The following is a 20,744-nucleotide window of genomic DNA, read 5'->3' on the forward strand; positions in this document are numbered from 1 at the left end:
TGTATCAGACTCTCCAAGTAAATAGAAAAGTGTGTCCCACAATTTGGTGCCTAAAGAAAGATCTGCAACCAACTTCATCTTTAGCGAAGGCTTCCACTTAATCAAAGTCAATAGAAAAATATAAAAATCAACCATCTATGCTCCATCCATTGAAACATTAAAATCAAATACATATCAGCAACCCAATCAGCATGCTCACATCCAAGAACAAACTGAACATTATACTTCATCATCAAATCCTCATCCACATCAACAACTAGTGAAACCACACCAATAGCAGGAAACTCCATATTAGCAGAAATATGAAGATCCTCATCTACACATGCCAAATGCATAACACCAACCATCTCATTGCTCACAAGAAGATGCTCTACAACACACAACTCATCACCAACATCAACCGGATCATCCATGATCAAGTGCTCTACAATTTCCATGTCAGACTCAACCAATTGATCATGAAAACCAATGTCCATCTCAGCATCAACAAAACCAACCTCAACCTCGCAATGCCATCTTCTCTCATGAACAAGTCTCTTAACTGGCCAAACAACTCTCTTCTGCATCGGTAGACTCTAGCTCCATAAATAGATAGAGAATTCCTTCCCCACCCAATCCTTAACTCGATCAGCCAAGCTAGCTTCAAACCGAGCAGACATCTCAAAAAACCTCCTCTCCACCACATCATAGAGATTCACAATCATCTCAGCATCCAATCCTCTCGGAGCCATCTCCCAAGATCTTCGTAAACCCTCTACAACAAATCCTTCCTACGCTCCTTATGAAAAAACTAAATTGTTTACAAGTCAAATTGCAACTTGCCAGTTTGTGTGAATAATCAGGAACCAAATCACAATTTTAGGACCACAGATCTGTAATCCACAAACTCTCTACGATCATGCCTCAACAAGACTAGTCTTCCATCTTTGCATTTGTTGATCTATCTACAAGCCCTCTGCAATTACAAGTTAGAACCATGATTTGCCACCTCACAACCAAGAGATCTAGGACTCCAAAAGAACAATCCACCACCAGATCAAGATCAACTTAGATCAACATCTCCAACCCAAGTCCTGGTGCAAACTGCCACAACTTTGGTGATCTGTCTACATACTAAATAAAAACTATGCTCTGATACCATCTTATATAGTGCAAGGCAGGAGAATCCCCAAAGGAGATGTCCTAGCCCCTAGCTATACAACCACACAACGAAAACACAACACCAAGAAATAAAAAAGAAAGATCTGATACCAAATTACAATAATATATTCATAAAATATAACTAATTATAGGCAATGTGCTAGGCTATAAGGCTTTCCTTGTTATGGCCAAATAAAAAGCAAGTAATAGTTCTGCAAGATCCCTCAAGATCCAATCCCAACCCTAGCTAGTCTAGATCCACACTCTAGTAGAAACCCCCAAGGAAGATCTCAACTTGTGCTCACAAGCCCACCAAGAAATCTCCTTTTTTTCCAAGCCGTAGCTACTAGCTCTGCTCCAACTTCATCCAGGATCCTACTATAAATTGCCTCACATTTGGTACTTTGTTCACTGACTCAGGAAAACTTGCTCTTCAGATACTCCTCTTCTCCACAATGGACGAATAATGACTAAAGACTTCCCCACAACCCTTACTTATACAAATCTAAGCCACAAGTCAGACTAGAACACAAATTAAATACAAATGTACATAAATTAAATGCCACAAGTTGACCTACACCAATAATTAAATATGCAAAATTCATGTCTGAGTAAAATTGTGATATCTCCTAGCTCTGATTTAATTAGAACTCACACTTCTCTAGGTCCTCTTAAATACCTAAAATTTTCATGCTCTAAATTATTGTACAAAATTAGTTATACGGCCTACAATAGGCACCAAAATAATATATCTTCAAAAGCAAGGTAAAATGACTCAAACTTCAAGTCAATCCATCCAATCTCGACTATGTAATCATGAGGAAAGGTTCCCCAATGTGTCTCCAACACATCCCTAACCATGAAAAGCATAAATCCACCAAAATCCAAGCTCAATGATCTTGCATTAGACATGTTCTTGAGGTTTTCCTAATGATGTGGTCTAAAGGACTAAGTCTGATTTGATGTTGTACAAAAGTTAGACTTGATTTACTAGAAGCAGTGCATAAAAAGAGCATTGGAAAACAAAGTTCTGATGATCTATCACTATCTTTCATCTGAGATGTAATGAAGAGATGCACAGTCACACACTGATAGAGAATAGTCATATGGTGACGTGAGTGTGTGCACAAGACATGGTTTCACATGTGTGAATTTTTGTATAGACTCTAAACTTGGACATTATTGTTGTAATTGTGAATTAATTAAATATCTTATTTTAATTAATTGGGAAAGCCTCAATGCCAACTCAAGGAATTATTATGAAGATATGTTATAAAGAAAAGCTATTTTCCTTGTTTGTAAAGTGAGTCTTGATTTAGAGGATCAAGTGAAATGTGAAGTTTCAGTGCGTAGTACAAGGAGTAGAATGCTTGTTGAATGTGTGTAAGTAATCTAAGGGATCATTGGATGCATAGTATGAGATCTAGTTACAAGATCTGAAGGAGCAGAAGTCTGGTAGACAAGACAAAGATAGAGGAAGAAGTACATTTCAGATCTATTATTTTGCAAGGAATAATACAGAGATCATGTAGACAGTGGGTTCTTTGATCTTAAACTTGAAGTTTTTTGGGTAGTGGGTCCAAGTGTCTTCCAAACTCCTAATAGGGTTGGCACAACTCCTAACAGGGTTGAAATCTCCTAACATGGATTTAAAGTATCCTAACAGGGACTTAAATGTATTGGATGTTGTAATAGACTCTTAACAAGGTCTATCCTCTAACAAGGAATATTTATATTAGTACATCATCTTGTCGGTACCATTCGCACTGGGGTTTTCCCTCTGATCAAGTGTTTCCCTAGTTGACATATTTGGTGTTAATTGTGTATGAGTATCTTGTTGTGGTCTTATTTTATATTAATCACATGGCTAAGTTTGTTTAAGGTTAATGTTTGTGATGGTAATCGGATAACTGATTTACCCCCTTCCCTCACTTCTCAGTTATATCAGTGGACTATATATTCTGACAATTGGTATTAGAGCATCAAGACCTCAAAGATAAAGCTTGACAACTTTGGGAGATCAGTGGTGAGTTATTTCAAAAAGAGTCTAGTCCTAAATCTGATGGAAGAAATTTTGTCACCTAGAAGATGGAGCTTCTTGGTGAGAGATCAAAATTGTGTACAAAATTGAGCATTGAGTTTCCAAATCCAGAATCCTTTTGTTGCTTACAAAATAATGGAAGAAAAGAAAGATCTAGATCCGAAGAATACATGAAGATCAAGGAAGCTATTGATCTACTTATGAAAAGAGAGAAAGAATCTATGGAAATTTTTTCTTGTTGGACATGTAAAGAGTTTGCTAATTTTCATCTAGATGTCCTAAGAGAGTAAGAAAGTCTAGAAAGAGTTCACTTTCTTATGAAGATGAAGAATTTAAAGCAAGTATGGAAAGATTCTTGAATGACTATGATGATAAAGATAATGAGCCTAAATTGGATAAGAAAAAAAAAGTATTATAAGAGACAACTTTGGTAACTACTATTGATGAAAATTTTGGTACTAAAGAGAAGATGGTAGATTATAATTCTGATGAAGAAGAGGATAATTTTGGATTTGTTAGATAGAATGTTGAAGTTCTTTTGAGACTGATAATAATTTGCAGAAAGAAGTATATGTTGAGCACAAACAATATCAAAGATCTAAACCTAGGGAAGAGATTAGAGTTGAGATGTCAACTCCTACTTCCAAGAGAAACATGACAAAGAATCACCCTCCAGAGCAAATAATTGGAAGTAAGGATAAAGGTGTGATGACAAGGAACAAAGTGAACAAGGAATTGTGTCTAATTTAACAAGTGGAACCTAAGAGCATAGATGAGGCATGTAAGGATGATCACTAGATGCAAGCTATGAGAAGAACTAGATCAGATTATGAAGAATGAAACATGGGAATTAGTCCCTAAAACTAAAGACAAGAATGTGATATGAACCAAATGGGTATTCAAAAATAAGATGAATGAGCAAGGATAAGTTGTGAGTAACAAGGCCAAACTTGTTTGCAAAGGTTACTCAAAGAAAGAAGGCATAGATTATCAAGAAACCTATGCACCCATGGCAAGAATGAAAGTAGTAAGGATGTTCTTGGCTTATGTAACAAGCAATAATTTTAAAGTTTATCATATGCATGTCAAGTCAGCTTTTCAAAATGGAAAAATTGAAGATCAAGTCTACGTTGAGCAACCTAATGGATTCCCTCTGACAAAAGATAAAGATTTTGTATGTAGACTAAAGAAAGCATTGTATGGTCTGAAGCAAGCACCTAGAACCTGGTATGCAAGGTTGGATAGGTATTTATCATAGATTGGATTTATCAAAGGTATAACAGATGGTAATTTGTATTTGAGGAAAATTGATGATGTTCTATTTATCATTCTAATATTTGTGGATGACATAATATTTGGAGGAAATGATAAAGAAAGTGACAAGTTTGCTAAAGAGATAAAAAATGAATTTGAAATGAGCATGATAGGAGAAATGAAGTTTTTCCTAGGATTGCAGATTGTACAAAACAAAGATGGGATATTTATTTCACAAACTAAGTATTTGAAAGATTTTTTGAGAAGGTTTAGTTTGGAAAGTTGTAAACCTATTGGTACACCCATGATAACTGGTCATGAGTTATCTAGTAATAATGAGACACCTACATTTGAGTAGAAGAAGTATAGATCTATGATTGGAGGATTAAAATATCTGACTCACACCATACTAGATATAGAAAATGTAGTTGGGATTGTTGCAAGATTTCCGCCTGATCCAAAAGAATACCATTATGCAACAGTAAAGAGGATATTCAAATATTTGAAGGGTATATCTGATTATGAAATATGGTATCATAGATCAAGTGATTTCACCTTGTGTGCATATATTGATGCAGATTGGGCAGGCAGTATAGATGACAGAAAGAGCATCGATGGTGGAGCATTCTTTCTCGGAGGAAGATTGGTTTCTTGGTTGAGCAAGAAACAAGATTGTATATCTCATAGTACAACTGAGGTAGATTATGTTGTAGCAACAAATTACTATAATCAAGTTATGTGGATGAAACAAATGTTGAAGGATATTGGAATTGAGTTTACAGAACTTGTTATCATTTACTGTGATGACACAAGTATAGTAAGTATGTCAAAGAATCCAGTATTGCATTCTAAGACAAAGAACATATCCATAAAGTATCATTTTTGAGAGAGAAGGCTACAGAGAAAGAAAGAAGGTTCGAGTATGTAAGCACTAAAGATTAAGTTGTAGATATCTTTATGAAGCCTTTTCCTAAAGATAATTTTGAGTACCTAAGAGGTATGCTAGGAGTTATGCCCCTACCTACCTTAGAGTAGTTGATGCAAGGATTGCATCAGTCCAGTGCTAAGAGCACTATGGTTAGACTGGACTAAATGTTGATGTTTCTTGTATGTGGGAGTATTTGATATGTACTGAGTCATGAAGGACTCATGTTAATTGGTACTTAGTATTAAATAAAGTCTTTGGACACCCAAGCTAGTTGATGATAATTGTATTGTGATTGACACCTTTGACATTGATGTCAATGGGGGAGAGAATGTACATGAAAAACATATTGAGTGGATGTACATAAGCAATGAGAAGAGAATAACCTATTAAGATGGTAATGGGGGAGAGTTAACTCTTTAGGGAGATTTAGAAAGATTCATGTAAGTGTGTAGAAGGAAGTGTAAGTGTGTAGATACAGGAAAAAAATATTGTAAGTTGTTTACTATGAACAACTACTTTCGATCGTAAAAGAAGAAGAAGAATAGTACAGTATTCCATAAAATTTCAGAACATTTGATTAATGAAGAGGATTTGGGAAAATGATAGCAGTAGAGTATAGTTTGGTATTCTTGGAACTTAGATGTTTTTCATCTATGTTTCCATCAATGCCAAAGGGGGAGATTGTTAGCATGAATTTTGATGATACTACATTGGGGGAGTATCCTAAGCATTGAAGAGTATTGATATGTTGCATTCATTACTGTATTTTTCATTGACGTCAATATAGTAGTAATTTTGTTAAGATTGGGAGAACGAAAATCAATAATTTTAGCATGTGCAGAAGCTAAAGAAGTTTCAGATGATGCACACTGAAGGGCACATTCTTGAGGTTTTTCTAATGATGTGGTCTAAAGGACTAAGTCTAATTCGATGTTGTACAGAAGTTACACTTGATTTACTAGAAGCGGTGTAGAAGCAAAGCATTAGAAAACATAGTTCTGATGATCTATCATTATCTTCAACTTAAAATGTAATGAAGATATGCGCAGTTACATAGTGATAGAGGATAGTCATATGGTGATGCTAGTGTGTGCATAAGGCATGGTTTCACAAATGTGAAGTTTTGTATAGACTATGAGTTAATAGTGTTGTCGTAATTGTGAATTAATTAATTATCTTATTTTAATTAATTGGGAAAGCCTCAAGGCCATCTCAAGGAATTATTATAAAGATATAGTATAAAGAAAAGTTGTTTTCCTTATTTGTAAGGTGAGTCTTAATTTAGAGGGTCAAGTGGAATGCAAAGTATTAGTGCGTGGTGCAAGAAGGAGCAAAATGCTTGTTAAATGTGTGTAAGCGATCCAAGGGATCATTGGATGCATAGTATGAGATCTGGTTACAAGATCTGAAGGAGAAAAATTTTGGTTGACAAGACATAGACAGAGGAAGAAGTACATTTCAGTTCTATTATTTTTCAAGGAATAATATAGAGATCATTTGGACAATGTGTTCTTTGATCTTAACCTTGAAGCTATTTGGGCAGTGGGTCCAACTGTCTTCCACAACTCCTAACACGTTTAGCAAAACTCCTAATAGGATTGGAATCTCCTAACAGGGACTCATATGTACTGAATTTTGTAACAGACTCCTAACAATGTCTATCCTCTAACAAGGAATATTTATATCAGTACATCATCTTGTGGGTACCATCCCCACTGAGGTTTTCCCTCTAATCAAGGGTTTCCCTAGTTAACATATCTAGTGTTAATTGTGTATGCGTATCTAGTTGTGGTTTCAATTTATATTAATTGCATGTTTAAGTTTGTTTAAGGTTAATGTGTGTGATGGTAGTTTGATTTAACTGATTCACCCCCCCACCTTAGTTATATCAGTGGACTATATATTCTAACATGCTCTTCCCAACACAATGATTTGATAATAGAATACAATCTAATGTGAAAACTAAAAGATTGCAAAGTGAAGGTTTTGAGAACAAGTATGAAGAACTTGCCCCAGATATTACAAAATGATTAAATGTAAATGCAAGATCTACGAGTAAGAAATGCACATGCAAGTATTAGCAAACTAGATAGAAATATAAGCTAAACTAAGGGTCAAAATGCAAGAATTTAACTAAGCTATGGAAATCAAATCTAAGCTATGAAAGAAAATGTAATAACGATGGTAAGAAATTAAAATGTTAAAAAGCTAGAATGCTAAGTACTCAATTTTTCTAGAATGGTTAATGATAGTGATTGCAAGATTATAGTGATTAGTGGTTATTAACATACAAATAAGAGATAGGGGTCCTTTTTATAGAAATTTAAGAGGCTTGAGTGAAGGAGATTAAGAGGAAAAAGAGAAGAGACTAAGATGAAGAGGTAAAATGTATGAATGTCTTGGTTTAAGAGGAAAAATATAAAAAATTAATTTATCTTTTCAAAGAGAGCAATTGAAAATGATTCTAGAGTAGAAAAGAGATGACCACCTTGGAAAAGGTGATTGTGTACATGATTAGATATAATCCATATTTTAATAATAAATGAAGGATAAATTAGCATGAAAATAAGATTAGGAAAGTGGGAAAAGGATTAACTTAAAATAAATTTAATTTTATCAATGTTTAGAAGAACTTTAGGCTAGTAGAAGAATAAAATAAGTAAAAATTATTTCATAAAGAAAAATGGAGGTGTAATACATTAAATAAAATTCAATAGATTAAAAGGTATTTTAAATTAAAATAAAATACAATAAGGAAGTAAATTTATTTAATTAAATTAAATGAAAATAATAATATAACAACATAGATAATTAATAAAATCAACTATAATGTTAAGGGAAAATATTAATAAGAATTAATATTAGAGTGTGAAGGACAATTTTAGGTGTCTATATTTTGTCTCTCTTTGATATGGTGTCGAAATCAACATCGCATCAAAGGAAAGAAAATGAGGTGACCCAATCATGGAAGGATGACGAGGTAGAGGTATGCCCCCTAAAATATGGTGGGGATAAGAAATAAATAGATGCAAACTACAACATGGAACTAACTAAATGCAAAAGGATTTTGGGGATTACATTTTGTTGAGAGAGAGAGAGAGAGAGAGAGAGAGAGAGAGAGAGAGAGAGAGAGAGAGAGAGAGAGAGAGAGAGAGAGAGAGAGAGAGAGAGAGAGAGAACATCCTTGTAAGTCTAGTCTAACTAATTTTTTGGTCAACCTTCACAGGTGAGGCAAGATCTTGAAGCTAACCCTAAAGTTTTAAATTTTGGGTATTTACAAATCTCTCTATAGAGGTTGTGCAATGTGAAGTGGTCCAAAAGTTCAATTTCAAAACATACATCCAAAACCCAAGACCTAGACCTCCCAATGATTGACACCTGAATGCCCAATAAAAAGCCAAATATCTACAATTGCTAATCATTTAATTATGAATGACTAAGTTGTTTATAATGTGGACCCACTCACTATATACAAATGGTGGTGAAGGGGTCATTTGACTTAAAATACATTATCTATTACATCAATCAAAACTCCATCTTGTTACTCTCAATAGAGCACACCACTTAACCAAACCTTAGCCAATACGTAATCACCTTTAAAAGTTCATAATTCATCGAATGTTTGTTATCACCCATGGGTTACCTAATTACTATGCCTTTTGAACCCTAAACATGGTCATTTTTATCAATTTCACCTATAAAATTTACTTCTCGCAAATGCTTCCCATTGCTTTTGTTTCATTGTGTCCACTAACAATTTTTTTCTTTTGTTATTAGGTGAGAAATAATGTATGTGATGATTTTCCTGTTCTATTAGTTGTATAACTCAATAACATATGGTTGAAATTATTGCATGTAATGTGATATAAATAAATGATTAGAGGAAACAATAAATTAATTGTCTACATTTTCAATTTAATCATTACTTGGTGTTATAGTTTTTTGTGAATATCCAGAGTTTCTCCCATTTTTTGTATTAAATATGTGATTTTCTTTGTGTTTATCATTGTCTTCCACATATATGTTGAAATCATTGCATGTAATGTGATTCAATCATTGCTCAGTGTTGTAGTTTATACGAAACTTGAAAGTTTGTTCATTTTTTCATTTTAGAAATGGCGGTTCTAAGGGTTTATTTTGAGTCACAAAGTATGTAATCTCTTACAACTATTTATCATTCAATAACTGTTCATAAATATTTTCCTATGGTCACAGTTGTAGGTTTCAATCATTTCACCATGAAATCATTACATATAATACCATACAAAGGAATAATTAGAGGAAATCATAAACACATAGTGGGTATTGTCCATTTAATAAACAATGTCTTCCACTTTTTGTTTTAAAATTAGGGTTTCTGCAAGTTTCAAAAAAATATTTATCTCCCCATTTTTAATCATTCAATATGTGTTTGTAGTAGTTTTACTCTCTTGAAAGTTGTAGGTTTCAAACATTTAAGCTTCAAATAAATGCATGTAATGTGAAAGGATGGAAAAATAGAGGAAATGATAAAGGAATGTTCTAAAGAGTTGATTCACTTATTACTTCATCTTGTTGTCTTAAAGAATCTCTATAATTTCAAGTCATTTTATCATTTACATTTAGGGGTTAATGACTTTTATTTGATATTTGTAGTGTTTTTCCTTAATTGATAGTTGTATGTTTCAATCATTTTTGCTTCAAATTATTGCATGTAATGTGATAGAAATAAATAAAGAGAGGACATGGTAAAGAAATAGTATACATTGTTGATGAACAATCATTACTTGGTGTCGTAGTTTTTGTGAATCCCTATAGTTTCTTCCATTTTTGTATTAAATATAGAGATTTCTCTACAACACCCAAAAATGCTTCCCATTGGCCTACTTTCCTAAGCTTAAATTATCTGTGTACAATCTTAATTTGTCATTAATTTTTTTAACACCCTAAATATAAACATTTGTGTACCTCTATTTGAGTGTATTTCCTCATTAGAGTGATTGTATGCATAATTAGGTTATCATTAATGTATCCATTATTCAGTGGACATGGGGAAGTTTGAGCTAACATTAGGTGTTTGTATTATGAAGTTGGCATTGATTGTATGCATTCATTTATTTTAATGTATCCATTCTTAAATTGACATGCATTACAATGCATGTGAATGCTCTAGTTTTTCAATCTTCTAGTTTCCATTATTTAGCTCTTAAGGAGGCGGTTTAGGTTAGGGTTATTTGCTCTCTATTTTTCTAGTTCTTTTGGTTTTGTGTTGATTCTATTCGTTGGTTTGTTGGTTGTGTTGCAAGTTTATTATTTTTCCAACATAGTTCTTTTAGACTTTTTCACAAAACTCCTTTAATCTTACTTGATGGGTTTCAGGTCCCTGTAAAACCTATTTTTATCTTTATCTAGAAATATTGTTTCCATTTGAAGTTTACATTTATTGAATGTGCTCAAGAATGTATGTACTACGTCAAGCATTTTTGTTTGAGGTTAAGCAATAGCCTTTAGTTGTTAATCATTCAATAAGTGTTAGTGATGATTTTCCTTGGTTGTTAGTTGTATGTTACATAGAGTAGGGTGGAAACCAATTCATGCATTGTGTTAGAAATATTTAAAAAGAGGACATTGTAAAGAAATAGTAGACACTGTCAATTCATGTAATGGTGAAAGCCTCATCAATTGAATTAAATTGAACAGATGGAAGCAGATAAAAAGAAAAACTAAATAATACAAATATAAAATCAAGGAGCCACTCTAGGAAGAAAACATTAAATGCAATTCATAGTATGAAATGACCTATTAGATCCCACCATAATTCAAATTTCAAATCAACTAGCTACTTCTTTAATGACCAAATTTGTATAAGAAGTATACAATGCCATGTTAAATTCTTTGAAAATTTCTTATTTGGCTACTGTTGGTTTATTCTCTAAAGTTTGTAAATTATGTGCTCTTGCTTTATAATAATATTATGGCACTCAATGCTTCATGGCTATTTTTATTACTTAAAATAGGTTCAAGTCTATTGCAAAACTAAATCAACATAGTTTGATATAGTCTCTTATAATACATTGTTGACTTAGTTTTGCAATGTTCTCAATGAGCACATTACAAAACTTACTGAACCCTTCAACTTCTTATGCTCTATGCCTACTGAATACTTTATGCTTTAAGCTTCATATATGTTCAAATCTATTGCAAATCAAGGTTGAAAGACTCACATGCCTTTTTATGTATGATCACATGTATTGCAAAACCAATTAGAAGTCCTTTGTTGTTGTCAAGAATACATGTAGTGCTCAATATAGTATATGTTGTTACATGTGAGTTTAAAATGTATGTATTTCTATATTCAATAATGAATCACAGTCTCCTCTGTCGTATCCTCATTTTAAGATATAATTTTAATAATAATTAGATAATAAAATGTTATTATTAAATAAATAATAAAGTTAATACTAAAATATAAAACAAGGAAATAATAATAATTTAATATATATTATTAATAAAATAATATTTTGATTATAAAGTATTGGGACTTTTCCAAAGGATTTTAGTTATGAAGTGTTGTGACTTTTCGAAAAGATTATAACTATGAAGTGTTGTGAGGGTAAAAGCATAGATCTGTGTCATTGTTTATGATACAAAAACCTGTTTTGGTCAAATCTCATTTCTCTATCAAAACTCAAATTTAAAAAAAAACTAAAAATACCCTTTTATAGATTTCAGATTCAATATCATCATTATATAAATTTTTGAGTGTTTTGATTAGTTATAATATGTTATAATCTAAAAATATTATAAGTCGATATTTCAACATTTCAGAAGATGCTCTCTCAAAAAATGAAAAAAAATAGTAAATCATATCAAAAAAATAAAAAAATATATATTTATCACTAGAGGAGAGAATCCTCTTCATGAATATGTAAATTTTTTTCAAGAAGGTATAGATTTGATAGGGAAGTTTTGACGGGAGGAAAAAACTGTTGGATTCTGACAAGGTCGAACTTGAGTACTTATAACAAAGAAAATATACATCAAAAATAATTATCTCTTTTTTTGTGCACTAGCTATACATGTCATCTATAAAATATTTTCAAATCATAACAAAAAATGATGATTTGCACATACTTGTTTGACGGGAACTACATCCTATATTTTTTACAGTTAAAAAAGGGACTTCAAAATAAAATAAAATGAATAAATTCTTAGTCAAAAAAATAATAAAAATTATAGGCATAAAATTCAAACAATTCTACACATTTCATCAGTTTACATCATCTTCATATTTTAAATGCAAATACCATTTTTTTTGTCATTAATGTTGAACTGTCACATTCTGATATCACTTTTCTTTATAAAAGGTGACATAGGTTTGTGCTTTTACCTGTGACTTTTTAAAGGATTTGTATTATGAAAGGTTGTGACTCTTGGAAAAGAAGAAATGAAAAAGTATATTTTTTCCTTTCCTTATAATTAGAAAATGAATAATTTTGGAGAGTAAATATAGAGTTGAGATAATCTAGAAGGAATAATTCATTGAAGGGCCGACTAAGGATAGAGCCACATGGATCAAGAAAAGAAGAATGTAAGAAAGGTATGTTTATGGATTATATTTATTTAATTATGTTTATGACTTTATTTATATTAATGAATATATTGAAGAGAAATGTAGTACATATGTTAAGATAGTCTCATAGGTCTTTGAAGGATAATGACTAACTAATTGAGGATCATTCTAAGGAACCCAGAGGGTCTTCCCAGAGGATTATGAAGCCTGACTTGAGAGATAGTTTTAGGAAAGAATGCCGAATAATCGAAGCTCGGTCCTCATGAACACAGGGGATCCTCCGAGAGGGTTAGGAAACTAGACTAAGGGATCCTCAAAGATGAGTAGAAATAGTAACATTCCTAGATATCAATCATTATAATTGAATTTAATAGATTGTGTTGCTAATAATTTCTATAGGTAAACATGTCCTAAGTATTGGGGATATTATAGTTGTATCAGAGCATGATCTTGTCATCCTGTAGGGTTAAAGAGGATCTAGAAAAATAATTTATATGGAAGACTATTGTAGAAAGTTAATGAATATTAGAAAGGATCCAAACATATCCATGATAGCAACCTAATAATTTGGACTAAAAGAAATATATATTTCAACTCAACAAAAGAAATTATCTAATTGTTTGAGGACAAGCAATATCATTTTAAGATAGAATATTCAAATAATAATTAGATAATACAATGTTATTAAATAAATAATAAAGTTATATTAAAACTAATACTAAAATACAAAACAAGAAAATAATAATTATTTAATCTATATTATTAATAAAATAATATTTAGTGTGCTATTTTAAATAATTAAAAATTAATTTTTCAATGAGTAAAGAAAGAAATAAAATAAAATACAAGAGATTATATTGCAGAAAGTATGTTAAATTTCTAAATAGAACTTAATAATAAATAAAATAAACACAAATAAGTAAGTAAATAATAATATAACATAGAATAATATAAATTAACTAAATCTAATGAAATGTTATGAAATGTTTAACAAATATACATGACTCCTTAAAATTAAGATATAAAAGGGAGGAAAGTTTATTTTAGAGAGGGGGGGGGGAAAGGAAGAGGAGAGGGGAGGAGTTCAAAAAGGAAAAATGGAAGAGGAAAGTAATATGAAGAAAATAAGGAAGTGACTTTCTAAAAAGGTATCAATGATATTGAAAGGATTTGAACCTTTGAAAGGGTCATAATTATGAATAGTTGTGACTCTTGAAAAAATATTTTGATTATAAGTATTGGGACTTTTACAAAAGATTTTAGTTATGAAGTGTTGTGACTTTTTGAAAGGATTATAACTATGAAGTGTTGTGACTTTTTAAAGGATTTGTATAATGAAAGGTTGTGACTCTTGAAAAAGAAGAAATGAAAAAGTATATGTTTTTCTTATTCTTATAATTAGAAAATGATGAATGTTGGAGAGTAAATATTGAGTTGAGATAATCTAGAAGGAATAATTCATTGAAGGGCCGACTAAGGATAGAGCAACATGGATCAAGAAAAGAAGAAGGTAAGAAATGTATGTTTATGGATTATATTTATTTAATTATGTTTATGACTTTATTTATATTAATGAATATATTGAAGAGAAATGTAGTACATGTGTTAAGATAGTCACGTAGGTCTTTGAAGGATAATGGCTAACTAATTGAGGATTGTTCTGAGCAGATTATGAAGCCCAACTGGGACGGTAGTTTCAGGGAAGAAGGCCAAATAATCGAAGGCCATTCCTCATAAACACAGGGGATCCTCCTAGAGGGTTATGAAGCCAGACTAAGAGATCCTCAAAGATGTGTAGAAATAGTAACATTCCTAGATATCAATCATTCGAATTGAATTTAATAGATTATGTTGCTAATAATTTCTATTGGTAAACTTGTCCTAAGTAGTGGGGACATTACATCCTCTCTCACATTACTAGCTTAGGTTTGTAATTTTCTCAATTAGTAAATTATAAAACTAAGTCAACATATTGCAAAATTAGTTTTGCAATGTATTCAATTAATATATTTTCTTTTCAATCTCGTAAAGTAGTTTGATGCCTTTAAATTGTAAGTATATATTTATGTCTGCAAGATTCCCAGACTCATGTCTCGAATTATTGACTTTCTTTTATTATTGTCAATGACCACATTATAAAACTAACTCTCCATAATGCACATTTAGTTTCATGATGTATTCAATGATTAAATATACTTCTCAATCTACTTAAGTTGTTTTGAATGTAATCTCACATTCCACGTTATTGTCTTACTTTTGTAATGTTGTCATTGAGTACATTACAAAAATAACTTTGCATACAACACAATTAGTTTTGTGATGTATTTGACGATTAAATGCACTTTTCAATCTAGTTATGTTGTTTCAATGTACTCTCAAATTTCACATTACTGTCTTACTTTTCTAATTTAATCAATGCATACACATGTATTGCCTATTCATTTTTATGTAGTGTACATCACATATCTTTGTTCTATTTTAGGTTGGAAGGCTATCTTATTTGTTCCTTGTTATCGGATGCTTAATGTATGGTTACTATCTATAGGTCGATATGTATTACATGACTATGTTGGCATAGTCATGTCTTTTATTGGTTATTGTAGTTTCAAAATTTTAGCAATGCTTATTTCAAAATGTTTAACTATTTATTCTTATTTCAAAAGGTTTTCTTTATGGACCAAAGTTTAAGTATTCAATGTTTGGTATCTTTCTAGGAGTCATTGGAACACTAATGCTCTAGATTATTTGTCGCACAAGATGATGATATCAAGGATTATATTCTCTATCTTGTGCAACATATTATAGGTGGCTCATATCTACATGATGAGGCCATATATGAGCTTGTCTTCTTTTTCCCCCTTGTTTAAGTTACTTGGTTATAGACTTGACTAGGTATTCGATGTCTCTAGCCATGTTGTGGTACCATCCAACTAGGTAAAATTTGTTGAGGGAATTCATAATATTGATCCTCACAACATCTGTGGAAGAATTCAAAAAAAAAAAAAAAAAGATTTTAAAAAGATGAGGTGTAGGGATCTAATGGTGAAATCATGGAAGTTATTTACATATTCATGTTGTAGCAATGACTAAAGTTCCTTTGCAATCTGCAACGGTAAGAATGACGATTTTCTCACACCTTTTGAGAAATTTGTAATTGCAAAGTACTTCTATAGAGTTTCCCTTTTTGTCAAAAAAATTGCACATCTGTAGACTTATGGTTGTGCAAATATTCCTACTTACATACTAATTGCATATATATTTTGGGATGGTTCACTTGATTTCAATGCATTTTTATGTTCATTATTCTCCAGTAATTTTTTATGTTTATAGTGAGAATTATGATATGTTTAATTATGTGACGTTATTGCATTGACATTCTTTTAATTATGTAAAGTGAATGACAAATTGATAATTAATAGAATAAATATGAACTAGAGAACGCATGCAATAATTCAAACTTTACATTGCATATATACTTAATATTAATTTGTAATGTTCTTTGATGGGATATCTACTTGCACTATGCACATAGTTTTCTTTGTGCTTATGATTGACATGTCTAAGTTAGTTTTGTAATGTATTCACAAAACTGAGACAATGTTGTGAAACCTTAGATTTGTAATGTATTCATTGAATAACTTACAAAGTTCTAAATCAACATAATCTTGCTTTGGTTTAGCTGATGTATTCAATGAAGAACTTTTTCTCATGGTTGATATGTCTAAGTTAGTTTTTTAATATATTCGCTGAAAACAATACAAACCTAAGACAACATGTTGCTGCCTTAGATTTGTAATGTACGCATGCTTCACCCATTTACTTTGACCACGTTGACAAGAGGACCATTGCAATCTTGCCTCCATCTTCCCACATTCTCCCCTCGTTCTGTAGCTTCTTCTGAGACGATTCGATTGGTCAACATCCAAGTAATGCAGGGCATAGTGGTGTACGTATGTCTCATCTCTGGCTTGTTGATATGACCTACATCAGAGTGCTTTGCATGCCTAAATACCTCATTCGTAACCTACAAACATCAACCATATTCCTCAAACATAACGCCAGATATTCGCAGTGATAATTCAGTCCATGAAATCAAAACAACCAAACATTCAACAATCTTTAGGCGACATTATCAGATTTCCACAATTTATATGTTGGAGCAAATTTTTTCCTTGGATTTGATTGTGTACACTTATTTAGCATATATTTAGCATCAGCATTTTAGATTACATACTGTGATCTATCATCAGAATGAAAAAGAAAGATTGAAAGATGATAGATCATAAAATATGATCTGAAAATTTGGTTCAATCTTTAGGTGAACCAAATACTTTGTACATTGATGTAAACTTCTAGACAGCTTCCTTCCGCTTTGAAACAGCCTCAATAGAAAGTACAATATTTTACCCAGTTGAACAATTTCCCAATTAACAGAAACCAACAATTTAAAACAATCTTCTAATCCAGGGGAACACATTTTGTATTGTGTACCAATCTTCTGACGAAGTAAACACAGTTGCAAACTATCTTTTAAACGGGGAAGCTCACTTCGAAACGTATTCTACCATCCCTAAAGACATATGAGATAGTCAGAATTTGTGGTTTGTTGATAGAGTTTTCTTTGTCATTGGTCGGTTCATCTCTCAGATCGCATGATTCTGCGAACGGCGTAAACATCACATATTAAGCTTCATTCACGTCATTAAAACAAACATCATCTCATGCAATCTTCTACACAAATGAAATCACTTATAGACGCAATTTCAAACAATAACCTGTCAACACACTTAGAGAAAACCTTCTGAACTAAACATACTTATTAACAATCTTCTAGACATCTCAACACATATTCAAGCATTTTCTGAACATGTAAACAGAGTTACTACACTGTTGATCGAAACAGTTTAAGTAAATACACTTTGATTGGTGTCACAAACAGTATCACTCTCTCATGATAAGTTATCTAATCTTTTTGATATGATTGCAGATCGTTATAAACAAATACCTTTGTAGGGCATTTCTACTCTGTTTCCTTTGCTACGTGCTGAACATCCAGCAGAAACTTGCCACACTGTTCGTAAAGATCAAACAAGTAGTCACGCCCATTCTTTTTCCCTCCTGCAAGTTCTCCAGGTTCAGTAACAATAAAAGGGTGTTCTCTTTGCCTGTCTTGACCATCTTCTCCAAACTCTTTTGAGCCCCTTCTCTTCTGCTTTTTGCAAGCTTTGAGCTGCTGATCACTGCAATAGTTGTTGTTATAAGGTAGTGTCATTAGACCACTCACTGCAGTACTCAAATGGCCGCTGTTTTGGAGCAGCAGCACATGATCATTGCCCCTATTCAGGTTCAATGGATAGTTGTTATTCTGTGAAAGGATCATTGTGTTATCTCCATCAGGTTCTTCAACTGATAGACCTGTACGAACAAGTACAACCCAACTAGGTTATCATCATATGATCCCTTACAATGTATATAAGGTTCATATTAGAAAGAACAAATATATCATAGAATACATCCTTGAGCTCTTCTCATTCTGTTGAGTGTGATCCCTAACATTGATATAAAAATTATTCACACAATCAAATTCAGAAAGCTGTATAACTTCGATCACAGAATACCCTTCATAAAAAAATTCAATGAATCTGAGAAGCTATTGAATCTCACCTCCTCTACCACCACTCATTGTTCATGTATCAGATTTAATCTATTCGACACTATCAGAGAAGACAAGTTTTAAAACCCATTAAAGTTGCTTTACAGACGATGCAACAATGGGACTCAAAGTAATATGAACAGTGAAACAGTTTTCAGTTCTCCTTGTAAAGCAATAGTGATTACAAGAAACCGTTTCTACAGAAAGTTACATACAATGGTACCACTGTTTACTATTTTTAGCTTTAGACCTACGTACCAATACGATCTAAATTATGTGCCTTTGTGAGGAGAATATCTAAAGGCGAACTTGAGGAAAATGTGGACACTGGAGTAACCAAATAGTGTTCTCAAAAGAACAAACTGCAGCTATCATGTGCAACTGTATGATTGATTAATTCTCAAGAACATATATGTCCCCCAAAAGGCAAACAAGCACAAAACAGAGTAATAATAAAGCATATATATATACATACGCACAAACCAAACATAATGAATTTTTTACCATTGAAACATATGTAAGTAATGAATAGGCACGAATTACCTTCCTGAGAGAGTGTGTCTAAGGCATTCTCATCACTCTTGCGTTGTTTTCCATCCATGGCAGCAAATAGTTCCATATGTTTTTTCCTCTCCGCTTCATCAAGCCTTCTCCTTTCTGCCCTAATTGCAGATTTAATGCCATATTTCTCTCCAACAAGAAGATCAAGGCTGTATATTTCAGCCATGATCCTAACAACATCATCCAGCTCTTGCTCGGTCAGATTGATCAAGGTATTGGCAGTGAAACCCATCTCAACCATCTTGCTCAGCGTTATGCATCTCACACCATAATTCTTGAAAAGTTCTTCCAAACAGCTCAATTGTCTCCTGTTGTCGCCATTCATGCCATTAGGCATTAGTATAGCAGCAGTATTCGGAAGAGGAAACTCATATCCTCCTCTTTGCACTTGTGGGGCTGCTATTGATCTGTGCTCCCACTTGAAGAAAGCTGGAAAGCTGTCAGGATCCATGCTTTTATACACAAATTAACCTCAATATTCAAACTATCTAAGCATACATCCAAAAATTCAAGCAACAAATGCAACTAGCCTTTCAGAGACCCAAACTCTCTAACATTACAAATGCATATGATAGTCTTATAAGAGGAAAAAAAAAAGTTTATAATCTCTCCACACGCCCACTATTTATCAGATTCACAAAAGGCGTTCAAAGACTTCAAAACACTTTCATATGCAACATTCTTCAATCTCAGACCATAGTATTTCTCCACATTTACTCTAATCAAGCTGATCAAAGACCTAAAATCTACTTCACATGCAATCTACAATCCCATATTCCACAAAAATCCAATCTTAGAGAGCCGACCCAAAGAGCTATTTGCGTTCACCCATCTGATCTGGTCGCCTTTTATTAAGAAGCTTCAAGAAGTGTACTATCTATCCATCATCACCACCAATAATTGATAACTAATCTCATAATACTTTTTTTTTCTACGTGGTCATTACATTGAAGGCCACTGTTTCCATGTAAATTGAAAACTAGTCCTACTTGTTGCAGGTCTCAGATCGCAGGAATTCGTATTACATTGTACCTGCACTTGTTTTAAGGACAAGACCCTACAGGGCAGGCTACTTCCTTAGGCCCGTGGCTAAACAGCCACGAAAATGCACTCCCTTTACATTGTTTTTTCTAACTTTTCAAAAAAAAATTTAAGTCCTCTCCCTCGTAAGGAAGTGCATTTTCGTGGCTGTATAGACGTTGCCCTTCCTTAGCCTATGCGTTGTTTTCCATCAAATCAATACTTGGTGCCTTTCCTCATCTCAAGAATCTCATTTCAATTAAAAATGTATTAACTTGTACTACAGGAACATCAATTTGATATACATCAAATTTTCCATGACTTTTGATTGGAATTCTCTAACGGAAACCTTTTGATCTTCGAGGCCTTGTGTATACTGCAAATAGTAAGTATTGTGGTGTCTTCCTATGCCTTATAGCCATGGTTTTGCTTGAAAATTCGCAATCCCCATATCAAAATAGCAGACAAGAGCTCATTGACTTTCACTTGCAATGATTCTGTAAATCATACATGGTGTCCTATCACATTTTCTGAACCTTGTACTTGTACTTGTCATCCATGTTGCATGGTAAATAATTAACTAGGTTTGTAGTTA

General features: G+C 32.5%; 1 pseudogene; it reads right to left on the minus strand.

The window, feature by feature from the left end:
* Positions 1–16,723: 16,723 nt before the first annotated feature.
* Positions 16,724–19,580, minus strand: LOC149539085 (floricaula/leafy-like protein; annotated as a pseudogene).
* Positions 19,581–20,744: the final 1,164 nt, after the last annotated feature.

The sequence above is a fragment of the Cupressus sempervirens genome, chromosome 9 (genome assembly GCF_028749045.1).
Source record: "Cupressus sempervirens isolate cs-2001-9-10 chromosome 9, ASM2874904v1, whole genome shotgun sequence".
Lineage (NCBI taxonomy): Eukaryota > Viridiplantae > Streptophyta > Pinopsida > Cupressales > Cupressaceae > Cupressus > Cupressus sempervirens.